Source organism: Cavia porcellus, unplaced genomic scaffold, assembly GCF_034190915.1.
Source record: "Cavia porcellus strain 051 isolate PalLab524CR breed Dunkin Hartley unplaced genomic scaffold, mCavPor4.1 scaffold_25, whole genome shotgun sequence".
Taxonomy (NCBI): Eukaryota; Metazoa; Chordata; class Mammalia; order Rodentia; family Caviidae; genus Cavia; species Cavia porcellus.
The window spans coordinates 36,627,658-36,652,262 of NW_026947508.1; the positions used below are offsets into that span (position 1 = coordinate 36,627,658).

At 37.9% G+C, this 24,605-nt stretch overlaps 1 long non-coding RNA gene across 1 annotated transcript; it reads left to right on the forward strand.

The window, feature by feature from the left end:
• Positions 1 to 245: 245 nt before the first annotated feature.
• On the forward strand, positions 246 to 24,245 carry LOC134472838 (uncharacterized). The gene is made up of 3 exons (XR_010042814.1): positions 246 to 379; positions 20,867 to 20,976; positions 24,025 to 24,245. It is a non-coding gene; the product is annotated as an uncharacterized LOC134472838 (long non-coding RNA).
• Positions 24,246 to 24,605: the final 360 nt, after the last annotated feature.

Below are 24,605 nucleotides of genomic sequence, written 5' to 3' on the forward strand. Positions count from 1 at the left end.
AATGTGCACTATTCCCTAATGTAATTTCCAACACTTCTGCACTCTTTCAAAAAATAACCACCATCATTAAAAGATTTGAATGTTTCATTCAAAATGGGTTAGTTCCTGTGACAAATAGCCAATGTAATTCTAATGAATGTTGTACTAATCCTTATGATGGATTCCTGTGAATCAGACGCAGTCACAGGCCACAGGGAGGATAAACAAGAAGCCAATCCCTTCCTGTGAGTTAGTGGCAGTTGTGAGCCATGGGGAGGAGAAACAATAAGCCAGCCCTTTCCTGTGAGCTGACCAGCAATGCAGGCTGGGAGACAAGAAGAGCCGAGTCCCCCTACTCCCAGCTGATCCACAGAAACAAGCTGGGATGATTGCTACTGAGGTAGAAAAAAACAACTTAATATTTGTAGTGCGTAATATTCAATTGACTTTGCAGGTCTAAGGCTCATGTTCTGGGCATCTATTTGGAGGATAACAATATTCAGTATAGTAACTATGGGGGATCTCCTTCTGAAAATAGCAACCATTGTTAATTCCCTATTATCTTGTTTTAAAATCCTGTATTGTTTTCATTGTTTTGTTTGGTTTGGTTTTATTCTGCTTTGTTTTGTTTGATTTTATTACATCTGATGGCATAGGCAGCTATTTCAAAGACAGCAATATATATTATGGTAACCATTTTGAACTTACTGTTATCTTGTTTTGAAGCCCTGTATTGCATTCATTGTTTTGCTTTTATTGGTTCTATTCTGCTATATTTTGTTTGATTTTCCTATGGCTAATAATATGGGCAGCTATTTTGAAAATAAAAAGAGGCTTTATGGTAGCCATTGCTGATTTCTTATTATCTTGTTTTGAAGTCCTGTATGACTTTCACCGCTTTGTTTTGATTGGCTTTATTTTGTTTTATTTTGTCCTTTTAAAGTAAAATCTTTATGTTGTTCTCCTGAGTTCAATACATCACTGTATTTTAATCATCTACTATTCAGTTGTTCAATTACCCAAATAGATTGTTGATGATCATTTATTGGGACTTATTTCATCAGTGGTACAAGAATTTATTTTTGGGTCCCAAGAAATGGGTCTGCATTATGTGATTATGGAGATACTACTCTGGCTACGCATCACTTCTAGTCTCTCCCCTATGCAAAATTATAGAAACTCAGAGAAATGACTGAAGTGGAAAAGCTTTGGACATTAACTTCCCCAATAGATGGTATTGCCAGGTCCACTAAGAAAAATTATCAAACATTTTAGAAAAAGTTGATAATGTCATATATAAAGAAGACATTACAACAAAAAGCTTTCTTCCACCAGAAGTACAGCTCACTAGACATTTTGAAAACTTCCTTCTTAAAAATATGTCAATACTGGGTAAGTTTCAGCAAAAATATTCACAGGCTTTGTTAGGATGATAAGAAACTAAAAGAAATCTCTATGGGTCTAAAATAGGCACAAAAAGCTAAAATCAGTGATATGCCTGTATGAATATTAGGCCACCATGAGGGAAATGCTAACACCAGAAACCAGATCTTTGGAGAATAAGCAATATTCTAGAAAATAAGAATATTGGAGGATAAACAATATTATGGAAAATAAGAAGAGGCCCTTGCTTCAGGTCAATGCTAGTTTCTACTGCAGGAAAACCTGCTTCAAGGTGACATGGTGCTGAAGACAAGAGAAGCAGACACGTCCAGGTTTGCAAAGCACAAGTTATTGAGAAAACATATAGCAGAAGCAGGGTCCTGGGTGACAGCAAGACCACTTGGTTCCCTGCAGTTTGGGCCAGGAGAAAAGGAATGTAATCTGGTTAGCACAAAAGTTACTTCATCCTAGTTGGAATGTACCTGGTTTATCTTAAACTAATATTAGAGTTAGGCACATTCCTGGAGACAGGATCAGATTGTAAAGCTTCAGGTACTGCTCTAATGGTTTTGTTATTTATAGTTTTCTGGGAAACTATGAAAGAAAAATCAATGAGGATTACTCTGTATCAGTCATTCAGTCGTGCTCAAAGTGGCTGCAGTCATGTCAGATAACTCCACAAAGGGCTAAAGAAGGCTGGGGGATAACAGAGAAAATCGGTGTATCCTCACTTTGAGTCCAAGGAACAGCAGTAATAATGACAGAAATAAAGAGCTAACATCAGTGATGTACCCATATGGAAGCCAAGCTGCTGTGGGGAAAGGTTTAAGCTTTAAGTACAGATGTGACCTCTGAAGAGTCTGTGGTTAAACCAGGCATGGTGACACATCCCTGTAATCCCAGCATTCAAGAGGCCCAGGCAGAGGATTTCTATGAGTTTGAGACCAGCCTGGGCTACATCATGAGATGCTGATGCAAAAGGGAAAAAAAAGCAAAACAGGAAGAATTTGCAGTTAAATTTATATGATTTTCCCTTCAGTACCAGGGATTGAACTCAGGACTTCACACATGCTGGACAAACACTCTACCTCTGAGCTACATCCTTTGCCCCAAATGTATATGACTTTAATCCTGTGGATTCATTTTAATCAAGGTAAATCTCCCCAGGCATGGTGACTCACAACTGTAATCCCAATGACTCAGGAGGCTTAGGTAGGAGGATTGCAGGTTTGAGGCCAGCCTGGGGAACTTAAGGAGAATCTGTATCAAAATAAAAGTAGCTGGCAATGGAGAGCAGTGTGAAGGCCTAGTACTGTATTCAACCCCTAGAAATGTGGGAAAAACAGTCCTATAAATTGTGGACCAGTAAAGGAAAAATTTCTTGTATCCACAAAGAGCCACTGTGAGGAGTACTCAAAGGTAGACAAGAGTAGACAGCCTGAGCAAGAGGGAGGTTGATGACGGGGATTTCATGGGGAAAAGGGATTTGATGACCGCTGCAGAACTCTGTCTGCTGAGCAACGACACAGTCACAACTATGGGAGAGCAAAAAAGCAGACAAACTGAGTGAGTGAGGTATCCTGAGTAACCCAGTAGCTGGCATGATCGTACGAGGCCAGGAATGGTAATGTATAATTACACTGAGGGGAAGTAAATGTCCTAATGAAGTACCAGAGGACAGGTTACACTGAATGCAAACAGAGACTTAGAAAGTTAGAGGAGTATCAGTGGTTATAGTACTATGTATGGGTTTGTTTAGCTCTTGCACACAGAAGCATTAGCAGAATAAGACTGGAGGAATCAAACCACATGTGCTACCTGGTGGTTTGTTGTCTGACAGGGAAAGCAGCCACAGACTTCCTTTGAAGAAGTGGATTTGGTCTTTCATTTCATATTTAGGGTGGTAGGTGAGATTGGTAGAAACCCATACCTGGCGGTGGGGACTGGAATGTCTGTATAGGTTGCTGCCTATGTAAAAATACAGAGCCAGCAATCTTTAACTAAGGTAGGAAGCCATAGTTTGGCAAGGAATGAGTTGATACTAAAGTTTTGTAAAGATAATCAGGAGAGACTGGATAAAACTCCAGGCAAGTAGCCACGGGGCAAGAGGAAGAATACTAACTGAGGCAGAGGTCATAGGTAAGGGGTCAGGAATCTAATTAAGGCTATAGTAAATGAAAGCATGTGCAAAATGTGTTCCATCCCTGAGGCAAAAGACAACTGAGTTTGAGTTTCAGGAAGACTGAGAGTAAAATCTACAGAAAATGTGGGAAAAGGTGCTGACCCAACTGGTACCAAATTTGGGCGAAAGGCGTTTTAAGGGTCTGGAGACTTTACTGGCAATACCCACAATAGTAATTGGGCCAAGGAAGTTGGTTCTTGAAAGGAGGGCAAGCTCTTGCATCGATAAGAAATGAGATAGTCTTACCCCCCACACACACACACACACTCTGCAAGAATCACCTTGAGTTCAGTGTTTGAAATGTTCCAAGGAGCCTCTGCCAGTTTCAGGTCTAGTCAGTCCACAGAGGCCAGACCAGGAAGGTCTGTGAAGGATCTGGTGGGGGAGGTCCTGTGGCCATTCCTCAGAGCTAACAGAGGCAACTGCTGACACTGGGCAGTCCCCCACATGGACGACACAGAATAGGATTCCTCCCAGGCTATGGGCATTCCCTAGACCAGTGGCCATTCTGGCAGCATCTAAAACATGGCCCTGGAGGGATAGCCAGCAGTGGTTAACATCTGCAGCTCAGAAATTCCCTGTTTTCTTGTAGTATCACCTCTATTATTTAAAGCTTTGAAAGCCAAATTGTTAAGTTCATATTGTGGGGTCCGAGGACTAGTCTAATTTCTATAATTTTTTTACAAATGTCAGTTGCTGATTAGGTAATAAAATACATCTTTAGGATAAGATATTTCTCTGACCTTTCTGTGATTCAGCTAAGGACAGCAGCCATATGAACCATAAACTGAGCTAGGCTTTCATCCCTGTTCTACTTCCTTTAGCTTATCAAAATCAACTGCTTTATGGGCTGCCCTGTCCTTTCATTAAATTAGAAATCATATGATCTCACCTAGCTAGATCTCCAGATTCTGCCTGATAGTCCAAGGTAGGGTCCTCCTGAGGGATAGTCACCATCCCTACAGGAAGACCAGCCTGTTGGAGATGCTGTTCATCTCAAAACTAAATCAGGGAGATCACTCATTTCCACTCTTCCAAGGAAAGAGTGGAACCAAGAATCATATTTAAATCAGCCCAGGTTAGACTATATGACTGAATTAAGTACTAAAACTCTTGAATATACTGGGAAGGATCTAAGGAAAATGAGCCCAGATGCTGGTTAATTTGAGAAAGATCTATCAATGGGAAAGAAAATGAACTCAATTCTCTGCCCCCTGACATCTCCTGGTGTGAGAACTAGGAGGGCAGGGGGCAAGGTTTTGGGGCCAAACTGTAATCCAGACTGGAATGGATTGGGTTGGGGTGTAACAGATGTAGCACACAGAACAGGTGCCTGGTCATCAAGAGAACCTGGGACGGGGGGAGGGGGGGCATCTCTGGGAAGCTCTAAGAGAAAAGAAGTGGCCATACCAGCAGGTGGTCCCTGGAGTGCTGTTGCAGCAGGAGGGTCAGAAGCAAGAGGTTCTGGATGCTGCCAGAGGACAGGAAGTTTTATTGGATCTGTTGTTAGAGAGCAACCAGTGTCTTGCAGAGTGGGTGTATATGGGAGAGAAAGGAGGAGGATTTGTGAGGGATTGCATGAGGTACCAGTGATATAGGGGAATGAAACTCCCAACCTACTATACGTCCTATATGAGTTTGTGTTCTCTAAAACTGAAGAATGAATTTTAGGAACAATGGAGGTTAGGAGCAGAATATATTTATTGAGATAAAGAAAGCTACTATCTGGGAGAGAGACAGAAGTGTCCTGAGTGGGTTGCCAAAGATTCTGTCTTTTCTAGGGACTTTTATAGAGTAAAACCACAAGATGAGCAAGGTCCAAAGTGAGGAAAACATGGCAACTCACAAGGCAAACATAAGGTGGGGCACAATTACGGTCAACCAATAAGACTAATTTCTTGGGTAAAGTTGATTACATTTGGAACAAAAGGGAAGTGAGTCACATAGCAAGTGCACATGCTTGAAAAGCAGTGAGTCATCCTGTAGGGGGTTGGGATGGTGACTCCTAGATTTCCCTGGGAGACAGAGATCTATTTATAATATTAATCCTTAGGATATGGGTGAATTTGTTTGATTTACTTTTTTATTTTTTATTTTTATTAATTAATTTATTTATTTTTGGTACTGGAAATCAAACTCGAAATCTCACACTTGCCAGGCAAGCACTTATGCCACTAAGCTAAATCCCCAGCCCAGTTTGTTTGACCTTTTGTCTTGAGGTCTGGTCCACATAAAGAGATGTCCCCCACAGTTACAAGGTATCTGGGCTTCTGCACTGGCTCCTTTGAGGACCTAGCCTTATCTGACTGCCTATACTTCTACCTAACTCAGTTACCTATAACACCATTACAATCCCTGACTTGAAATTTTATTACAAAGCTACTCTCATAAAATCAGCACAGCACTGGCAAAAAAACAGACCTGAAGATCAATGGAACATAAAGAAGAGGCTGACACAACTATAAAGACACTCAGCCACCTTAACTTTGACAAAGGGGGCAAAAATGTTCACTGGAAGATCGTCTCCTTAATAAATGGTGCTAGAAAAATTGGCTTCTCACATGCTGAAGACTAAAACTAGCCCCATGTCTATCACCATGCACTAAACTAAGGTCAACATGGATCAAAGATCTAAATATTAAAACAGAAACTCTGGCACTCCACCTCACAAGCCAAAAGTGTGCACAGTGATTTCCATCCCATGGTGCAACTTTGGCGCATTGGGGCGCGTTGCTAGGAACCCGGTAGGGTCCCACCCAGCACCACCCATCACCGAAGGACCCACCAAAAGATCCCCTCGGACCTAGGTGGGCCTTGCCCAGTGATCCCCAAGTGGCCCAGAGCTGCCTATGCTCTGCCTCGCAAGCTGAAAGTGCACACAGCAATCTCCATCCCATGGGGAAGCCACAGCATGTCATTTGGAGCCTGGTAGGGACCTACCCAGCATCTCCCATCACCAGAAACCCATGGGAAGGTCCTCTGGGCCTCGTTGGGCCCCACTGAGTGACCCTCGGTGGCTGGGAGCCACCTGGTAACACCTGTCTAACGCCCACTCAACTGGAGAAGCTGCAGTAGGGGTACATATTCTCAACTAAAAAACAACTGAGACCTTGCCTTTAGCTTCCCTAAGAGAATACAGGCAAACAACAAAATGAAAGAGCAAAATGCAATTTCAAACTTCTAGCCCATCTCAAACAAGCCTAGGAGACATGGACATAGAAGAAAATGTAAGCCATACACTTGAAACTCCTGAAATGGTAGCAACTGAAGTAAAGAAGCAACTTTGGGAAGTTATAAAAGAACTAAGATCAGAAATAATCTCCCAGGTAAAAGAAGAAATGACAAATGTAATGAAAGAGATGCTGAACACATCTAAAGAAGACATAGTTAAAAAATTAGAGGAACACGGCCAGATGGAAGTCTTGTATGAACAATACAAGAAACAAACAGAATGCATGAAACAGATTCAAAGAGATACCCATTAAGTCAAAAATTCCATCAAAAGTTGGCAAAACCACCTCAATGAAAGTGAAGATAGACTTTCAGACCTCAAGACAAGACTACAGCCAGTGAACAGGAAAGGAAAGATTTTTTAAAATAACAAGGAATCAGGAAATAACAATTCAACAACTGCAAGATGATGCAAAGGGAGGGGCTGAGGACCAAGTTTGGTGGTACAGCACCAGCTGGTAAGCATGATATCCTAAGTTCAATTCCAAGTACCAAAAAAAAAAAAAAAAAAAAAAAGATAATGCCAAGGAAAACAACATAATATTGATAGCTATAAACAAAAAGGAAGGTGACAACACAAATGATATCAAAAGACTATTTACAGAAGAATAGCAGAAAATTTCCCAAACATGAGAATGGAAACTGATATACAGATAAGTGAAGCATATAGAACTCTAAATGATCATAAAAAAATAAATCTACACCTGGACATATACTAATCAACATCCTAAAAATTCAACATAAGAACAGAATATTAAAATATGTTAGAGAAAAGAGACAGGTCACCTATAAAGGAAAGCCCATCAGAATCACAGCAGACTTCTCAACACAAACAATAAAGTCAAGAAGAGAATGGAGTGAAGTATTTCAAATCCTAAAGGAAAATGACTTCCAAATCAGACTGATGTACCCTGCAAAACTGTCTTTCAAAATTGATGGAGAAATAAGATACTTGCACAACAAAGAATGACTGAAGAACTTCATGTCTACCAAACCAACTCTGAAAAGAATACTCAAAGACCTTCTAGATAGATGTAGGAAAAAACCATGAAGCAAGGCAAACAACTAAACAGAGGGGAAAGGTAAAGAACCAATAGCAGAAAGATAACATGACAAAAATAAATCAATATGTATCAGTTATAACCATTAATTTAAGTGGCCTCAATTTACCAATTAAAATAAACAGACTGGCCAAATGGATCAAGAAACAACATCCAATCATATTCTGTACACAAGAAACCCATCAAACCCAAAAGGAAACTCATAGACTCATAGTGTTGCAATACTTCATGCAACATGAACCCCCACCCAGAAACACAGGGGCAACTATTCTGTTTGCTAACAATGTAAACTTCAAACCAAGAATGATCAAAAGAGATAAAGAAGGTCAATACATACCAGTTAAGGGGAAAACTTCAAGAGGAAGAGATAACAATCTTAAGTATGTATGCACCAAATTCAGGAGCACACAGCTATACCAAACAAATAATAACAGAAATGAAAATCAAATAAACAATAGAATGATTATAATGGGAGACCTTAACACCTAATTGACAAAAGGGATAAATCAGCTACACAGAAAGTCAGCAAAGAAATACCAGAACTGAATCACATCTGTGAACAAATGGACTTAGTGAACATGTACATAATGTTCAACTCAACAGCCTCATAATATACATTCTTTTCAGCAGCATGTGGGACATTCTCTAAAATAGACTGTATACTAGCTCACAGAAAATGTTTAAGTAAATGCAAAAGAATTGAAATTATTCCATGCATGTTATTGGATCACAGTGCTATGAAACTAGGAATTAATGGCAAAAGAAACTGCAAAAACTCCACAAACACATGGAAATGAAATAATACATTACTGAGCAATCAATGGGTCACAGAGGAAATTAAAGAAGAAGTTAAACAATATCTACAAGCAAGTGAAAATACAAATACAACTTACTGGAACCTGTGGGATACAATGAAAGCAATCCTCAGACGGAGACTTATTGCAGTGATTTTGCACATTAGGGAAACAGAACAAACACAAATGAACAACCTTATGCTACACATCAAACATCTAGAAAGGAAGACCAAGTCAAGCCCAAAGCCAAAAGAAGGGAGGAAATTATAAAGATCAGAGTAGAAATCAATGCAATAGAGACTACGAAAACAATCCAAAGAATCAATGAATCAAAGAGTTGGTTCTTTGAAAGAATAAATAAAATTGATAAGCCACTAACCAACCTTATTTTAAAAAGGAAGAAAAAACTCAAATTCATGCAATAAGGAATGAAAAGGGTGAAATCACTAAAGACCCTGTGGAATTACAGAAGATCATCAATACCTACTTTGGAATAGGTGCTCTTTTTTTGGTGGTACTCATGACCTTGCACTTGCCAGACAAGCACTTATGCTGTGGAGCTAAATCCCCAGCCCCAATACCTACTTTGTGACTTTTTTTAATCATCACTGGGGAACAAACTCATGACCAAGCGCTTGCAAGGCAGGAGCTTATCTGCTGAGCTAAATCCCAGCCTGCAATACCTACTTTGAAAACCTCTACTCTCATAGGTTTGATAAGACAGAAGAAATATACAGATTTCTAGAAATATATGAACTACCAATGCTGGATCAAAAAAATGTAAAAATGCTTAGTAACCCATTTTCTTTTTTTTTTTTTTTGTTCACAAAAGCTTTATTAGGGAGGGACCCAAACTGAAAACAAACCATATGTCCTTTAGTGGGTAAATGGTTAAACTAGTACATCCACAACCATGGAATATTACTCAGCAATAAAAAGGAACAAAGTATCAATACATGCCACAACTTGGATAAATTTCATGGGAATTATGCTGAATGAAAAATGTCAATCTCAAAAGGTCATATTCTATATGATTCTACTTATCTAACATTTTTTGAATGACAAAAGTACAGGGATAGCAGTTTCATAGTTGGCAGAGGCTGGGGAAAGGGGACAGCATACGGAGGTAGGTGGCTGTAGGTGTATGAGGGGCAGCATGGGGGATTGATGTGATAGAACTGTACTGTCTCTTGTGATGGTCATATGAATCTACACATGATGAAATTGCATAGAACTAAATATACACACATGAACAAAGCCCAAGCAGTTGAGCACAAATATTTTCAATCTAAAATGAAATTTTCTTTAAGAGCTTATTTGTAGTTCAAACCTGCCTTTTATGAGGTCTCATGTCCACGAACCTTTCAAGAGACATAGAATTATGAAAATTATCACCAGAAGATATGTAAACATTTCAGCTAAGGGTGAAGACAAAGTTCAGGGTGTTTTCACAAGAAAACCCAAAGATAACAATCAGTATGAAACAAGTTCAATGTGGTCATACAAATCTTGGTAAAAGAACTAGAGTGAAAGCCCAAGCTGGTGAGCCAGTGGGAGGAGGAAAGCAAATGAAGTAACCCATTTTCAATTAATAAAATTGACAACATAATTAAAACCTTACCAACAAAGAAAAGCCCAGTTCCTGATGGATTCACAGTAGAATTCTACAAGAAATTCAAGGGAATGGCAGGGGATTTAGCCCAGTGGCATAAGATGATAAGAACCCTACAGAAAATCAGAATAGATGGTCTTTACCTCAAGATGACAAAAGCCATCTATGACAAACCAATAGCTAGCATCATATTAAATGACCAGAAACTGAAAGCTTTTACTCTAAAATCAGAAACAAGACCAGGAGGTCCATTATCACCACTTCTATTAAATATATTGCTGAAAATACTAGCCAGAGCCATTAGACAAAAGAGAGAAATAAAAAGGGTAAGGATAGGAAAATAAGAAGTTAAACTATCATTATTTACAGATGACATGATACTCTGTGTAGAATACCCACAAAACTCCATTGAAAGACACCTACATATAATAACTAAATTCAGTATTGTAGCTGGATACAAAGTCAACACTCAAAAATCAATAGCATTCCTATACACACACAACAAACTCACTAAGAGAGAAATAAGAGAAACCACACCCTTCACAATAACATCCCCAAAAATGAAATGCCTAGAACTCAATCTAACAAAAGAAGTAAAAGATCTATTCAGGGAAAGAGCCCTGGGAGTTTAAGATCATCACTCCCAGTGGTCAAGGAACTGTCCAACTACCCGCAACACTTGACTGGCTCCAGCTCCGTAGGTTTTCAGCCTGCCTGAGCCACTTACAGTGACCCTCTCTCAATCCGGAGAACTGGGCAGCCAGAGGTGAGTGTCTGCACACCATCCCAAGCCCCAGGAGTTTAAGATCATTGCTCCCAGGAGTCAAGGAACCTCCCAGCTTCCTGCCACACTCAACTGGATCCTCAGGTCTTGGGCCTTCCTGGGCCACCCCCAGTGAACTTCACTCAGTCCAGAGAACTGGGTGGCCAGAGGTGAGTGTCTGCACACCATCCCAAGCCCTGGGAGTTTAAGATCATTGCTCCCAGTGGTAAAGGAACCTCCCAGCTTCCTGTCACACTCGACCAACTCCACAGGTTTCGGGCCTGACTGGGCTATGCAGTGAACTTCTCCCAATCTGGGGAACTAGGTGGCCAGAGTACCAAGAGCTGAGGCCATAGAAGATGATTTCCAACAGGCCCAGGGGAAGAGTTGGAACAACACTTGAAACAGAGATATATAGGAAAATGCCAAAATGAAAGTCCAAAATGCAATCTCAAACTTCCAGCCCATCCCAAGAAAGCTTAGAAGCTATGTACATAGAAGAAAATACATGCCATACACCTGAAATATCTGAAATAATAGCAGCTGAAATAAAGAAGCAACTCTGGAAAGCTTTAAAGGAATTCAAACTAGAAATAATCTCCCAGCTAAAAGAAGAAATGAAAAAAGTAAAGAAAGAGATGCAGAACACATCAAAAGAAGACAAAGTTAAAAAATTAGAGAAACACTCCATCCTCAGAGTTAAGGAAAAAAAATTAGAGAAACAAAACAAAAATATAGAATCCCTGGATGAACAATATAAGAAACAAACAGCATACATGAAACAGATTCAAAGAGATATACAGGAAATCAAAAATTCCATTGAAAGTTGTAAAAAGCACCTCAATGAAACTGAAGATAGAATTTCAGACCTCAGAGACAAGATTGCAACTAGTGAACAGGAAAGGAAAGATCTTTTTTTTTTTTTTTTTGTCTTTTTCCTTTTTATCGGTAGTGGGGATCAAACTCACAACTGCCTGCCTGCAAGGCAGGCGCTTATGCCACTGAGCTAAATCCCCAGCCCCAGGAAAGATCTTTTAAAAATAACAAGGAATCAGGAAATAACAGTTCAACAGCTACAAGATGATGCAAAGAAAAACAACATAAGATTGATAAGGATAAATGAAAAAGAAGGGGACAACACAAGTGATATCAAGAGGATATTTAGAGAAGTATAAGCTAAAATTTCCCAAATATGAGAATAAAAACTGACATTAGGATCAATGAAGCAAATAGAACTCCAAATAGCCATAACCAAAATAAAACTACACCCACAAAAATAATAATCACCATCCCAGAAATCCAACATAAGAATAGAATATTAAAAGCTGTTAGAAAAGACAGATTACCTATAAAAGAAAATCTATCAGAATTACAACAGACTTCTCAGCACAAACAATGAAGTCAAGAAGAGCATGGAGTGAAGTATTTCAGATCCTAAAGGAAAATGATTTCCATCCTAGACTGATGTACCCTGAAAAATGTCCTTCAAAATGGATGGAGAAATAAGATATTTCCACGACAAACAGCTGAAGATTTCATGATCAACAAGCCAATCCTGCAAATACTGAAAGACAGTTTAGATACACATAGGAAAAACCACTAAGCAAAGCAGATGATTAAACAGAATGGAAAGATAAAGATGCAAGAGCAGAAAGATAACATGTCAACAATAAACCAATATATAATGTTATAACTATCAATGTAAATGGTCTCAATTCACCAGTTAAAAGAAACAGACTGGCAGAATGGATCAAAAAACAACATCCAACCATATGCTGTCTACAAGAAACCCATCTAACCCAAAAGGAAACTCACAGAGTGAAAGTCAAATGATGGGAAACAACTCTTCATGCAACAGGAACCCCCCAAAAAAGCAGGGGTAGTTATTCTGTTTGCAGACAATGTGAACTTCAAACCAAGAATGAATGATCAGAAGAGACAAGGAAAGTCATTACATATTGTTAGGGGAAAACTTCAAGAGGAAGAGATAACAATCTTAAATATATATGCACCAAATTCCAGAGCACCCAGTTATACAAAGCAAAGTATTAATAGAAATGAAAAATCAACTAAGCAATAGCACAATTATAACAGGAGACCTTAACACACCATTGACACCAAGGGACAGATCAACCAGGCAGAAAATCAGCAAAGAAATAACAGAACTGATTCACTGTGAACAAATGGACTTGATAGACATATACAGAGTGCTCCATGCAACAATATCAAAATACACATTCTTCTCAACAATACAGGGGACATTCTCTAAAATAGACCATATACTTACCCATAGAACATATTTAAATAAATGCAAAAGAGTTGAAATTATCCCATGCATGTTATCAGATCATAGTGCCATGAAACTAGAAATTAATGATAAAAAGAAACTGCAAAAACCCCACAAACACACGGAAATTGAATAATATACTATTGAACAATCAGTGGGTCACAGAGGAAATTAAAGAATAAATTAAACAATACCTATAAGCAAACAAAAATACAAATACAAATTACTGGAATCTGTGGAATGCAATGAAAGCAGTCCTCAGAGGAAAATTTATTGCACTGAGTTCCCACATCAGGAAAACAGAAAGAATACAAATAAACAACCTATTGCTACACCTCAAACATCTAGAAAAAGAAGAGCAAGTTAAGCCCAAAGCCAAAAGAAGGGATGAAATTAATAAAAAATCAGAGCAGAAAGTAATACAATAGAGACTAATAAAACAATCCAAAAAATCAATGAATCAAAGAACTGGTTCTTTGAAAGAATAAATAAAATTGATAACCCCCTAGCCAACCTTATTTAAAAAAGGAAAGAAACAGCTCAAATTCATGCAATAAGGAATGAGAAAGGTGAAATCATTACAGGCTCTGTGGGAATACAGAGAAGATCATCAACACCTATTTGAAAAACCTCTACTCTCATAGGTTCAATAACACAGAAGAAATAGACAGATTTCTAGAAACATATGAAGTACCAAAGCTGGGTCAAGAAGATGTAAAACTGCTGAATAACCCAACTTCTATTAATGAAATGGAAAATGTAATTAAGCCCCTACCTACAACCCAGAGCCCAGGCCCAGATAGATTCACTGTGGAATTCTACAAGAAATACAAAAAAGACTTAATGCCAACACTCCTCAAACTTTTCAATGAAATCGTAAGGGAAGCAATTCTTCCGAAGTCATTCCTGGAAGAAAATATTACTCTAGTACCAAAACCTAAGAAAGACCCAACTAAAAAAGAGAACTATAAGCCAATCTCCCTAGTGAACACAGATGCAAAAATCCTCAATAAAATATTGGCAAAAAGGATGCAGCAAATCATCAAGAAAATTATACACCATAACCAAGTAGGATTCATTCCAGGCATGCAGGGATGGTTCAACACACATAAGTCAATAATTGTAATCCACCATATCAATAAAGCCAAAAGTAAGAATCACGTGATCATCTCTATAGATGCAGAAAAAGCTTGTGATAAAGGTACAACACTCATTCATGATAAGAACCTTACAGAAAATTGGAATAGATGGTCTTTACCTCAATATGATAAAGGCCATCTATGACAAACCAACAGCCATCATCATATTAAATAGCCAAAAACTGAAGACCTTTACCGTAAAATCAGGCACAAGACAAGGATGTCCCTTATCACCACTACTATTTAACATAGTACTGGAAGGGGCTGGAGATTTAGCTCAGCGGCATAAGCTCCTGCCTTGCAAGCAGGCAGTCATGCGTTCAATCCCCAGTACCGATAAAAAGGAAAAAGGCAAAAAAAAAAAAAAAAAAAAACATAGTACTGGAAATACTAGCCAGAGCAATAAGACAAGACAGAGAAATAAAAGGGGTAAAGATAGGAAGAGGAAGTTAAATTATAATTATTTGTGGATGACATGATGCTCTACATAGAAGACCCTCAAAACTCCATAGAAAGTCTCATAATAATAAATAAATTCAGCAACGAGGCTAAATACAAAATCAATACTCAAAAATCAATAGCATTTCTACACACTAACAACAAAATCACTGAGAAACAAATAAAAGAAGCCACACCCTTCACACTAACATCCAAAAAATGATATAGTTACTAATTAATCTCACAAAAGAAGTAAAAGATCTATACAGGAAAAATTATAATGCCCTGAAAGAGAAAATTGAAGAGGATCTCAGAAAATGGAAAGACATCCCTTGCTCATGGATGGGAAGAATAAATATCGTAATGTTTGTAATTATATATTTTGTATAAATATCATATAAATATCATAATTTTTACAATATTTATTGTAATAAATATCATAATAAGTATCATTTGTATAAATACATAATATTTGAATACCGTAAAAATGGCCATTCTCCCAAAACTGCTATACAGTTCAATGCAATCCCAATGAAAATATCATCAACATACTTCATAGATCTAGAGAAATCACTCCTAAAATTCATCTGGAACCAGAAGAGACCTAGAATAGTAAAGGCAACTCTAAGCAGCAAAGGCAAGGCAGGATGCATCACAATGCCTGACTTGAAGTTATACTACAAAGCAATTGTAATAAAATCAACATGGTACTGGAACAAAAACAGATCTGAGGATCAATGGAATAGATTAGAAGATACAGCCACAACTACCAACACACTCAACCACCGTATCTTTGATAAAGGGGCCAAACATGTTCACTGGAAGAACGACAGTCTCTTTAATAAATGGTGCTAGAAAAACTGGCTCTCCACATGCTGAAAACTAAAACTAGACTCATGCCTGTCACTATGTACTAAACTAAAATCTAAATGGATCAAAGATCTGAATATTAAAACAGAAAAACTAAATCTGTTGGAAGATAAATTAGGTAAAAATCTTGAAGACAGGTAGGTAGAGAATTCATGAACAAGGATCAAATCGCATGGGAAATACTTCCCAGAATCACCTCTTATTAAAAAGTTTCTGCACATCAAAAAAGAAACCTCCAGCATAGTGAAAAGAAAAACCACAAACTGAGAAAAAAATCATAGTGAACTGTCCCTCAGACAAAGCATTTCTGTCTAAAACATATAAAGAATTAAAAAGAATCAGACCTCTGAAATTCAAAGACCCAATGCAAAAGGGGCATCTGAGATGAATACTCAGTTCTCAGATGAAGAAATACAAATGGCACACAAATACATGAAAAAATGTACATCATCATTACTCATTAGAGAAATGCAAATTAAAACCATGCTGAGATTCCATCTCACTCCTGAAAGAATGGCCAGGATCAAGAAAACTACCAACAACAAATGCTGGAGAGGCTGTGGGGAAAAGGGAACTCTCCTGCACTGTTGGTGGGAGTGTAGAATGGTGCAACCACTGTGTAAATCAGTCTTTAGTTTCTTCAAAAAGCTGGGATCGGAAGTCCCATTTTACCCAACTATTCCACTTCTAGACATATTCCCAGAAGAATTGAAAACATCATATCACAGTGATATATGTGCACCCATGTTTATAGCAGCACAATTTGTAATAGCCAGATCTTGGAAACAACCTGAATGTCCATCAACAGGAATGGATAAAAAAGATGTGGTACTTTTATACAACGGAGTACTACTCAGCTATAAAGAATGATCACATTGAGATTTTTATAAGTAAATGGATGCAACTTGAGACCATACTCATAAGTGAAATAAATCAAACTCACATGTGTAAATACCATATTGTCTCCCTAGTGTAAGAAGTGGTATGAATACATAAGATGCAAAATCCTCAATAAATACTGTGACAAGATAAAAATCTGCTCAAGGGGCTGGAGGTTTAGCTCAGCGGCACAAGCACCTGCCTTGCAAGCAGGCGGTCATGAGTTCAATCCCCGGTACCGATAAAAATGAAAAAGACCAAAAAAAAATCTGCTCAAACGGGAAAAAATAATATCTCAAGGAAAAGGAAAAAAAAAAAGAAGGGAAAAGAAAAAATATCTAAATTTGTATAAACACACAAGATAGCTAAGATGATTGTGCTACAAATTCTATTGGTTATTGAAACAAAACAGTTAACATTTTAGGGTTGGAATAATTTTGTGTGTTTGTGCCTGGTGATCTGAGGAACTCTTTTGAAGACTCACTATGTAAAATAATAACCTTAATTCTGAACCTATCAGGCTGGAGATTTAGCTCAGTGGCATAAGCTCCTGCCTGGCAAGTAAGCACTAGGTCATAAGTTCGATCCCCAGTACAAAAAAAGAAAGAAAGAAAGAAAATTCTGATCCTATCACCTTGTTTTGAAGGCCTATATCATCATTGTTTTGTGCTCCTTGCTACTATTATTTGTTTGGGGGTTTTTTGTTTCTTATTTTTCTAGTAATTTGTTTTGTTTTGTTTTTCCCTCTAGTGCAGAAAGGATAGATGTACACGGAGAGGCTTATACAAGCCTAAACTCCTAAACAATTTATGAGAATCAATTATATTTTGCATGCTGAATTGAACACCTACTTTGAAGAAAAAGAAACATTATGATATCCATTGCTGATTTCCTATCATTATGCTGTGAAATCCAGTAACGCTTTTATTCTTTGTTTAGAGTGGTTTTAGTTTATTTTGTATTATTTAATTTCAGCGTACATGAAGGCATGAAGCTATTTTGATGAGAACAAGAGACATTATGGCAGCCATGGTTGATTTTCCTATTGTCTGATTTTGAATGCCTGTAATGCCTTCATTATTCTGTTTTGATCAGTTTTATACTTTTTTTGGTATGAATTCATTGTGTGTAAAGATATAGGCAACTATTTAGAAGAAAACAAGAAAAATTATGGTAGCCACTATTGATCTCCTGTTGTCTTGCTTTGAAATCTGTGTCACTCTTACACTATTTACTTCTGATCTGTTTTATTCTGTGTTGTTCACTGTCTTTAAAATAAATAAATAAACAAAACAAAAACACTAAATCTACTGGAAGACAAGGTAGGCAGAATATGATGTTTTCAGCTCTTCTGGGAATACTTCTACCTACCTTGTCTTGTATTGTTGGGTTTATTACAGCAGTAGGCAGGGAGTTCATGAACCCAAACTGCATAGGAAATACTTCAAAGAATCAACAAATGGGATCTCATCTTATTAAAAATTTTCACACATCAAAATCACCAACAAACTGAAAAGACAACCCACAGAGTGGGAAAAAATTTTAGACAACAGTCCCTTAGACAAAGGACTTCTTTTTAGAATATATAAAGAATTGAAAAATGTCAGGACCTCTAAATTCAAAGACTCAATCCAAAAATGGGCATCTGAGATGAACATGCACTTCTCAGATGAAGATATACAAATGGCAAATAAATATATATTTAAAAGTTCAACACCACTGGTCATTTGAGAAATGCAAATTAAAAAAACACTGAGGTACCATCTTACCCCAGACAGAGTGGGTATCATCAAGAAATCAACCAGTAACAAATACTAGTGGAGCTGTGAGAGAAAAGGAATCTTTCTCCAGTGTTGGTAGGAGTATAGAGTTGTACAAACACTGTAAAAATCAGTGTGGAGATCTGCCAAAAAACTAGGATTGGTGATCCAATCAATCCAGCTATTCCCTTCTGGGTATTTTCCCAGAAGAATTGAAAACATCATATCATAGCAAGATACGTGCACCGCATGTTGGAACTTGGGGGCCTGAGTGAGAAAGCAGTGAGCCTCCCTCCTGGTAAGCAGCAGTCGTGCAAATGAGCAGCAGGAGACCAGGGAAAGAACAAGTCAGTGTCTCCCATGAGCCTACCGGCTAGCGGGCTGAGAATCAAATGTCCCATCACACACACACACACACACACACACACACACACACACATTTAGCAACTGGATGGTGTTGAGGACAGCCAGAGTTGATAGCAACTAAGGCACATAAAGCAACTAAATGCTTGCATGGTTTGGTTGATTATTCCGGCCATGGGGCCAGAGGTCTGATCATCTCTTGGGAGGATGACCATATGCAATATAGCAAACATGGAGAGTTTCCTTCTATTTTCTCTTTGAAAGCAAATACTGTTTTCACTGTTTTGCTTTGTTCTGATTAATTGCTTTGCTCTATTCAATATTCTGTTTTGATAGGTTTTATAATGTTCTATTTTTGGTTTGATTTAGCTATACCTGATTGAATGGACAACTATTGTTGTTACTGATTTCTGCAGTGTTTGTACAACTCTATACTCCTACCAACAGTGAAGAAAGATTCCTTTTTTCCCACAGCCCCCAGTAATAGGTACCATCGTATATGTTATCTTATAAGACCTATTAAATATTATCCTGGTATCCTGCTCTGAAGTTCTGTACCAATTTCACTGCATTGTCTCAATTGGCTTTGTTCTGTCTTGTTTTGTTGTGCTATACTGCCTTCAAAATAAAAAAAAAAAACAATATGTACACCCATGTTTATAGCAACACAATTTGTCATATCTAAATCTTGGAAACAACTCGGGGCTGGGGATTTAGCTCAACAGCATAAGCGCCTGCCTCGAAAGCAGGCAGTCGTGAGTTCGATCCCTGGTACTGGTAAAAACGAAAAAGCCAAAAAAAAAGAAAAAAAAAATCTTGGAAACAACTCAAATGTCCATCAACTGAGGAATGGACAAAAAAAGATGTGGTATGTTTATACAGTGGTATACTACTCATCTACAAAAAAGGATAAACACAAGTCTTTTATAAGTGAATGGATGCAGTGTAAGATCATATTCATAAGTGAAATAAATGAGATTTTCATGTGCAAACATCATATTGTCTCCCTAGGGTAAAAAACTGAAAGAGTAAATAAAATCCAAAATGTACAACAGCTATTGTGCAAGTGAAAGGGGAAACAACTGCTCAAAAGGAAAAAATAACTGGAATGGAGGAAAGGATAAAAGAAAGAGTGGAAAAGATGATATGTATAATTATCTACCATAATATAGATATATGACAGATAATTATACTACTAATCTCTGTTAGTTCATCTAAAAGAATGGTTTTTTCTTTCATTATTTGATCATTTTTTCCATGCCTGTATCTTGTAATCTGAGCAACTACTTTACAGATAACAATACACAATATATTAACTATTGTTAATCTCCTATTAGTTTGTTTTGAAATTCTGTATCATTGTTTTTATTCTTTTATTTAAAATTTTTTAAACATATTTTTAAAAACAGGCAAATGATATGAACAGACATTTCTCAAAAAAAGGATATAGATGGGGCTGGGGATTTAGCTCAGCGGCATAAGTGCCTGCCTTGCAAGCAGGCAGTCGTGAGTTCAAATCCTGGTACTGATAAAAAGGAAAAAGACAAAAAAAAAGAAAGGATATAGAGATGGCCAATAAGGATATTAAAAAAATGCTCAACATCACTAATCATCAGGGAATTGAAAATCAAAACCACTGTGGAGTATCATCTCACTCTTGGGGACCACAAATTATAAATTCAGCCTAGAGGATGTCCCAGGACATCCTTGTCCTGCCCTGTTCGCCAGATTTGAATGTGGAAACTCCCTGCTCTCTCCCAGCCACAGCTGAAGCCCTACAGGTAAGGATGCTGTGGCTCTCATGGGGCAAAATAAGACTTGCTGAGGACAACAAAGATCTTTAAAGCAGTAGTAAAAGTTTGGGGGGAAAAAACAGTTTCCGTCAGTATTGACCCTTGTCTCATTCTTGCAGGAATGTTTTGTTCTTTTTTCTAGCCCAAAGCAATTGGAAAAACACAGGAAAAGCACACTGCCCCCTCTGAAAATGTGTGTTTCTGCTCAACAAACAGTGGGCCAGCCAAAGTGGTCTTGTTCTTTGATCATCCTGAGGCACTGACCTCCCAGTCCTTCTTGTATGCATTGTTAACTTTGTTTCTTTTTCATCCTTCACTGTATCCTCACACAGGCAGTTGGGGATCTTGGCCAGTTCCCCAACAACTGACTCCTAAATAGGGATATCCTAATTAGGCCTGAGAAGAAAGACCCACCAGAGCGGAAAGAAGAGGATGTGAGATGGTAAGAGCACTTGGTGGGACACATTTGGAGACATCCAGGCCAAAGTGAAAAAGTAAGCACTTGGCACGATGGAAAGTTTTTAGTTAGCTGGGATAATGGGGCAGAATTTGTCAGTGAAAGAACAAAGATACGTACAGTTATTAGAGCTTGAATCAGTACCCACCTGCTGACAAACACGGTACTTGAAATTGTTAAGTATAATCCATGGTTTTCAAACAGAAACCTTGAACACTGAAAACTGGAATACAGCAAGGAAAAATTTAAAGAGAGCTCATGACAGAAAAGAAACTGTTAACCTGGAGAACTTTTCAGCTTGGGACCTGTTTTACAATCTATTATAAAATCTGTTTTGGGTCTGTTAAGTACTATCATTCCCGAAGTTCCTGTTCCAGAACAGCACTAGAGAGAATAATATAAAGAAAAACAAAAGCCACCCACCACACTGTTGGTCCCCATAGTTGAATGATGCTTTTGAAGAAATTCTTTGGCCTGCACCTCAGAACTTTTAGAGGCAGGTGCATGTGCTAGCAATGGTGAGGTTGTGAATTTGAGCTTCTGGGAAAATTATAAGGAGCCTGAATCTCTGCTTTATGAGAACAGCATGTTGGTCGTGGTGGCACCACAGGTTGTGTGCTCCGATTCATAACTTCCAGGTCCACTGCCTGTCACCAGCCTTGCTAATTCCTGCAGCAATGCCAGTGGGACAGTGGTGGAGCCATATAGCAAAGAAGCAGCTTACCATTCTCTGCTTTCCTTGATCATGCTGTGCATGCATAGTATCATATGCCTGTCGTCCTAGCTACACAGGAGGGAATCCTCATTCACAAGCAGCAAAAATTATCATGCTTCAGTTTGTTTTTAAGAATATAAATAAAGATAACAAACAGGCACTTGGGGCAGTCAAGGCCACCAAAAAAATCTTTTTACTTATCTAAAAGCTTATCAAAATGTAAAAGCCAAATCTTATAAAAGTTCAGTGTTAACCCAAACTATGTCAGGTCTTTTAGAGAGGGATCTGACAATTGCTGTTAGAAGAAAAACAATGTCTGAGTAGGTAACAGAACATATAGGGGTGACAGAGCCAGAGATTAAATGAAGGAAGAGAGAACTGAGTTGCCAAAATTCTTAAGACAAAATAAAATACAGAGAAAATGTTGATTATAGGTAAAAGGTTTTTATTCTTTCTAATTCTTATTATAAAAGATCTTTGTTAACAGACAAAGTTCTAACTAGTCTTATGTAAAAGAATTATTATAATTCAAATTGGTCAAATATCCAGGAGTACACTCTGGTCTTTTTAAAAATCTTTTGTGTTTGTTGTCCATCTGTTGTCTGTCTAATTATAATTGGTTATAAGTAAATGTCATTCAAATTAAAGACATGCTTTCACCTAAGTTGCCAGATGATCAAATGATGTCAAGATTGGTTTTACAAATATAATACATATTATTGACTATGTCTGACTTTCATTAGTCAGAAATAATATATTAATTATTATGATCCCATAGACCATCAAAAAATTTTAAGATAATTAAATGGGGACCCTTAGACTTTAAAAAAGCTGTTGGACAACACTCCTCTTGGTAAATTAAAAGAACAGTCACCTAAAAATGTCACTCCACTCTTTAAAATACCACCTTAAAAAACTAATGGATCTCCAATAGTTTCCATAGCCTTATGGTAGACACAGCTAATAAATATTGCTAAACATATTATTATGCTATGTTTACATTGGTTACCATCAAAAGGTTAAGTTTTCTATAGATAAAACAATAAGATTTTCTCATTAAAAGATGCTTATGGAACCATGCAACCCAGGTGAATGATGTGAGCTCCTCCCAGCACCTCCTCCACCGCCAGGACCCAAGTGATAGTGTAGGGCCTCCCACTGCCATGACTGCAGCTGCGACTCAGGCGAACTGCCCGGGAGACCCAGAGACCAGAGGGAACACAGTGGCACAGTAGGATCCCAGCAGGGTGCACAGCTTGGACAGGTGGGGACAGTGATGTGAAAAGTACAAAGCGACAATAACAATACAAGCCAACAGGTGAGGTGAAACAGCACTGTATTTGAGGGCAAACACACACCAAGCAGAAGCAGGGGGGTTCTTTTGTTCTTGTTGTTTTGCTTTGTTTTTTCTTTCTTTTTTCCCTTTTCTTTTTCTTCTTTTCTTTTTCCTCTCTTTTCTAAATAGCTGGGGGGAACTCTAATGACAGAACACTAATTCCACTCCCCAAACCCAGAGACCAAGTTCCATAATCCCTTGCTTATTCTCTCATTTTTTTCTCTTCTGCCTACTTGTCTAGTTTCCCAAGGAAACTAGTTTGCATGATCATCTTTTGTCCTCCAGCCTTGCTTCTACTTTCTTTTCATTCTTTTCAGTGATCTTTGCTTTCTCCACTCCACAGGGTAAAACCACTCTACCAAGGGGAAACACTTTGAATACAAGCTCCCAGTTTACAACTGGTTCTGTTATAAAATTTTAAATTTTGCTCCTATGGTTTAAGGTGCAAAGTTAACACTAGGATAATTTGTTAGTTTCTAATTTGTGGTTGATGCCTTTGTTATTGCTAATTATACTACTTTAAAGAGGATGTCATATCTGTTGTAATCAGTTGTTCTCCTTTCTATAACAAAAGTAGGAAGTCCCAGGGTTCTCACTGGGGTCCTCACCACAGCCCAGAACCAAAGAACTGGGAACTAAGCCAAACAGATAACAATATCTTACTCTTAATTAACTGGGAAGGTAGAATCTTGGAACAGACACAAGCCAAGAACTTTGTGCACACAAAAGATATCCCTGAGGAACAGAATTTTGCTGGAAAGGACTTGAAAATAGTGATATAGCTACTGTAATAGTTGATGTACTGTGTCAACTTGAGAAACTTAGAAGTTTGATGAAGTGACTCAGCAGGTGACCAGGGTAAGGGCAAGAGCAAAGCACAGAAGACAGTGTGAGTGCTACACCCACTGTAGGGAGCAGTAGCCTGCTTACAATATAAGGGAAGGAAAAAAGGCTTGCTCTCACTCTCCTTTTTCTCTTGCAGCTTTTGCTGTTTTGTGCCACCTTGAAGTTTTGCTCCTGTGCCATGCCACCCTGCCTTGGAGCCAGCTGATTATGGACTGAAACTTACACAAACTGTGAGCTAATTAACCCTTTCCTCTCTTAATTTTGGGTGTTGAATATTTTGTCTCAGTAATGAGAGAAAAGTAACCAACACAGCTACTACCTATTGCAAAAAACTTACAAGAATCAACATAGAAAAAAAATAAAAATTTCTTAAATAGAAAATGAAGACTCAGAAAAAAATGCAACCTCAGACCTCCAGCCTATCTAGAACAATTCCAGCAGACATCAACATAGAATAAATTAGAAGACACACATCTGAAATTTCTCAAATGATAGAAGCTAAAGAAACAAATTCATGATTCAATAGAGGAAATCATATCAGAAATAATATCTCAGGTAAAAAAAAAGATATGTCAACATTTATAAAGAACTTGCTCAGCAAATCTAGGGTACAAACAGATGATGATAGGGAAAGAATGGAAACTGTGATTGATAAATATAGAAAAGAAATGGAATGCATGAGACAAATTCAAATAGATGCCCAGGAAATTTAAAAAT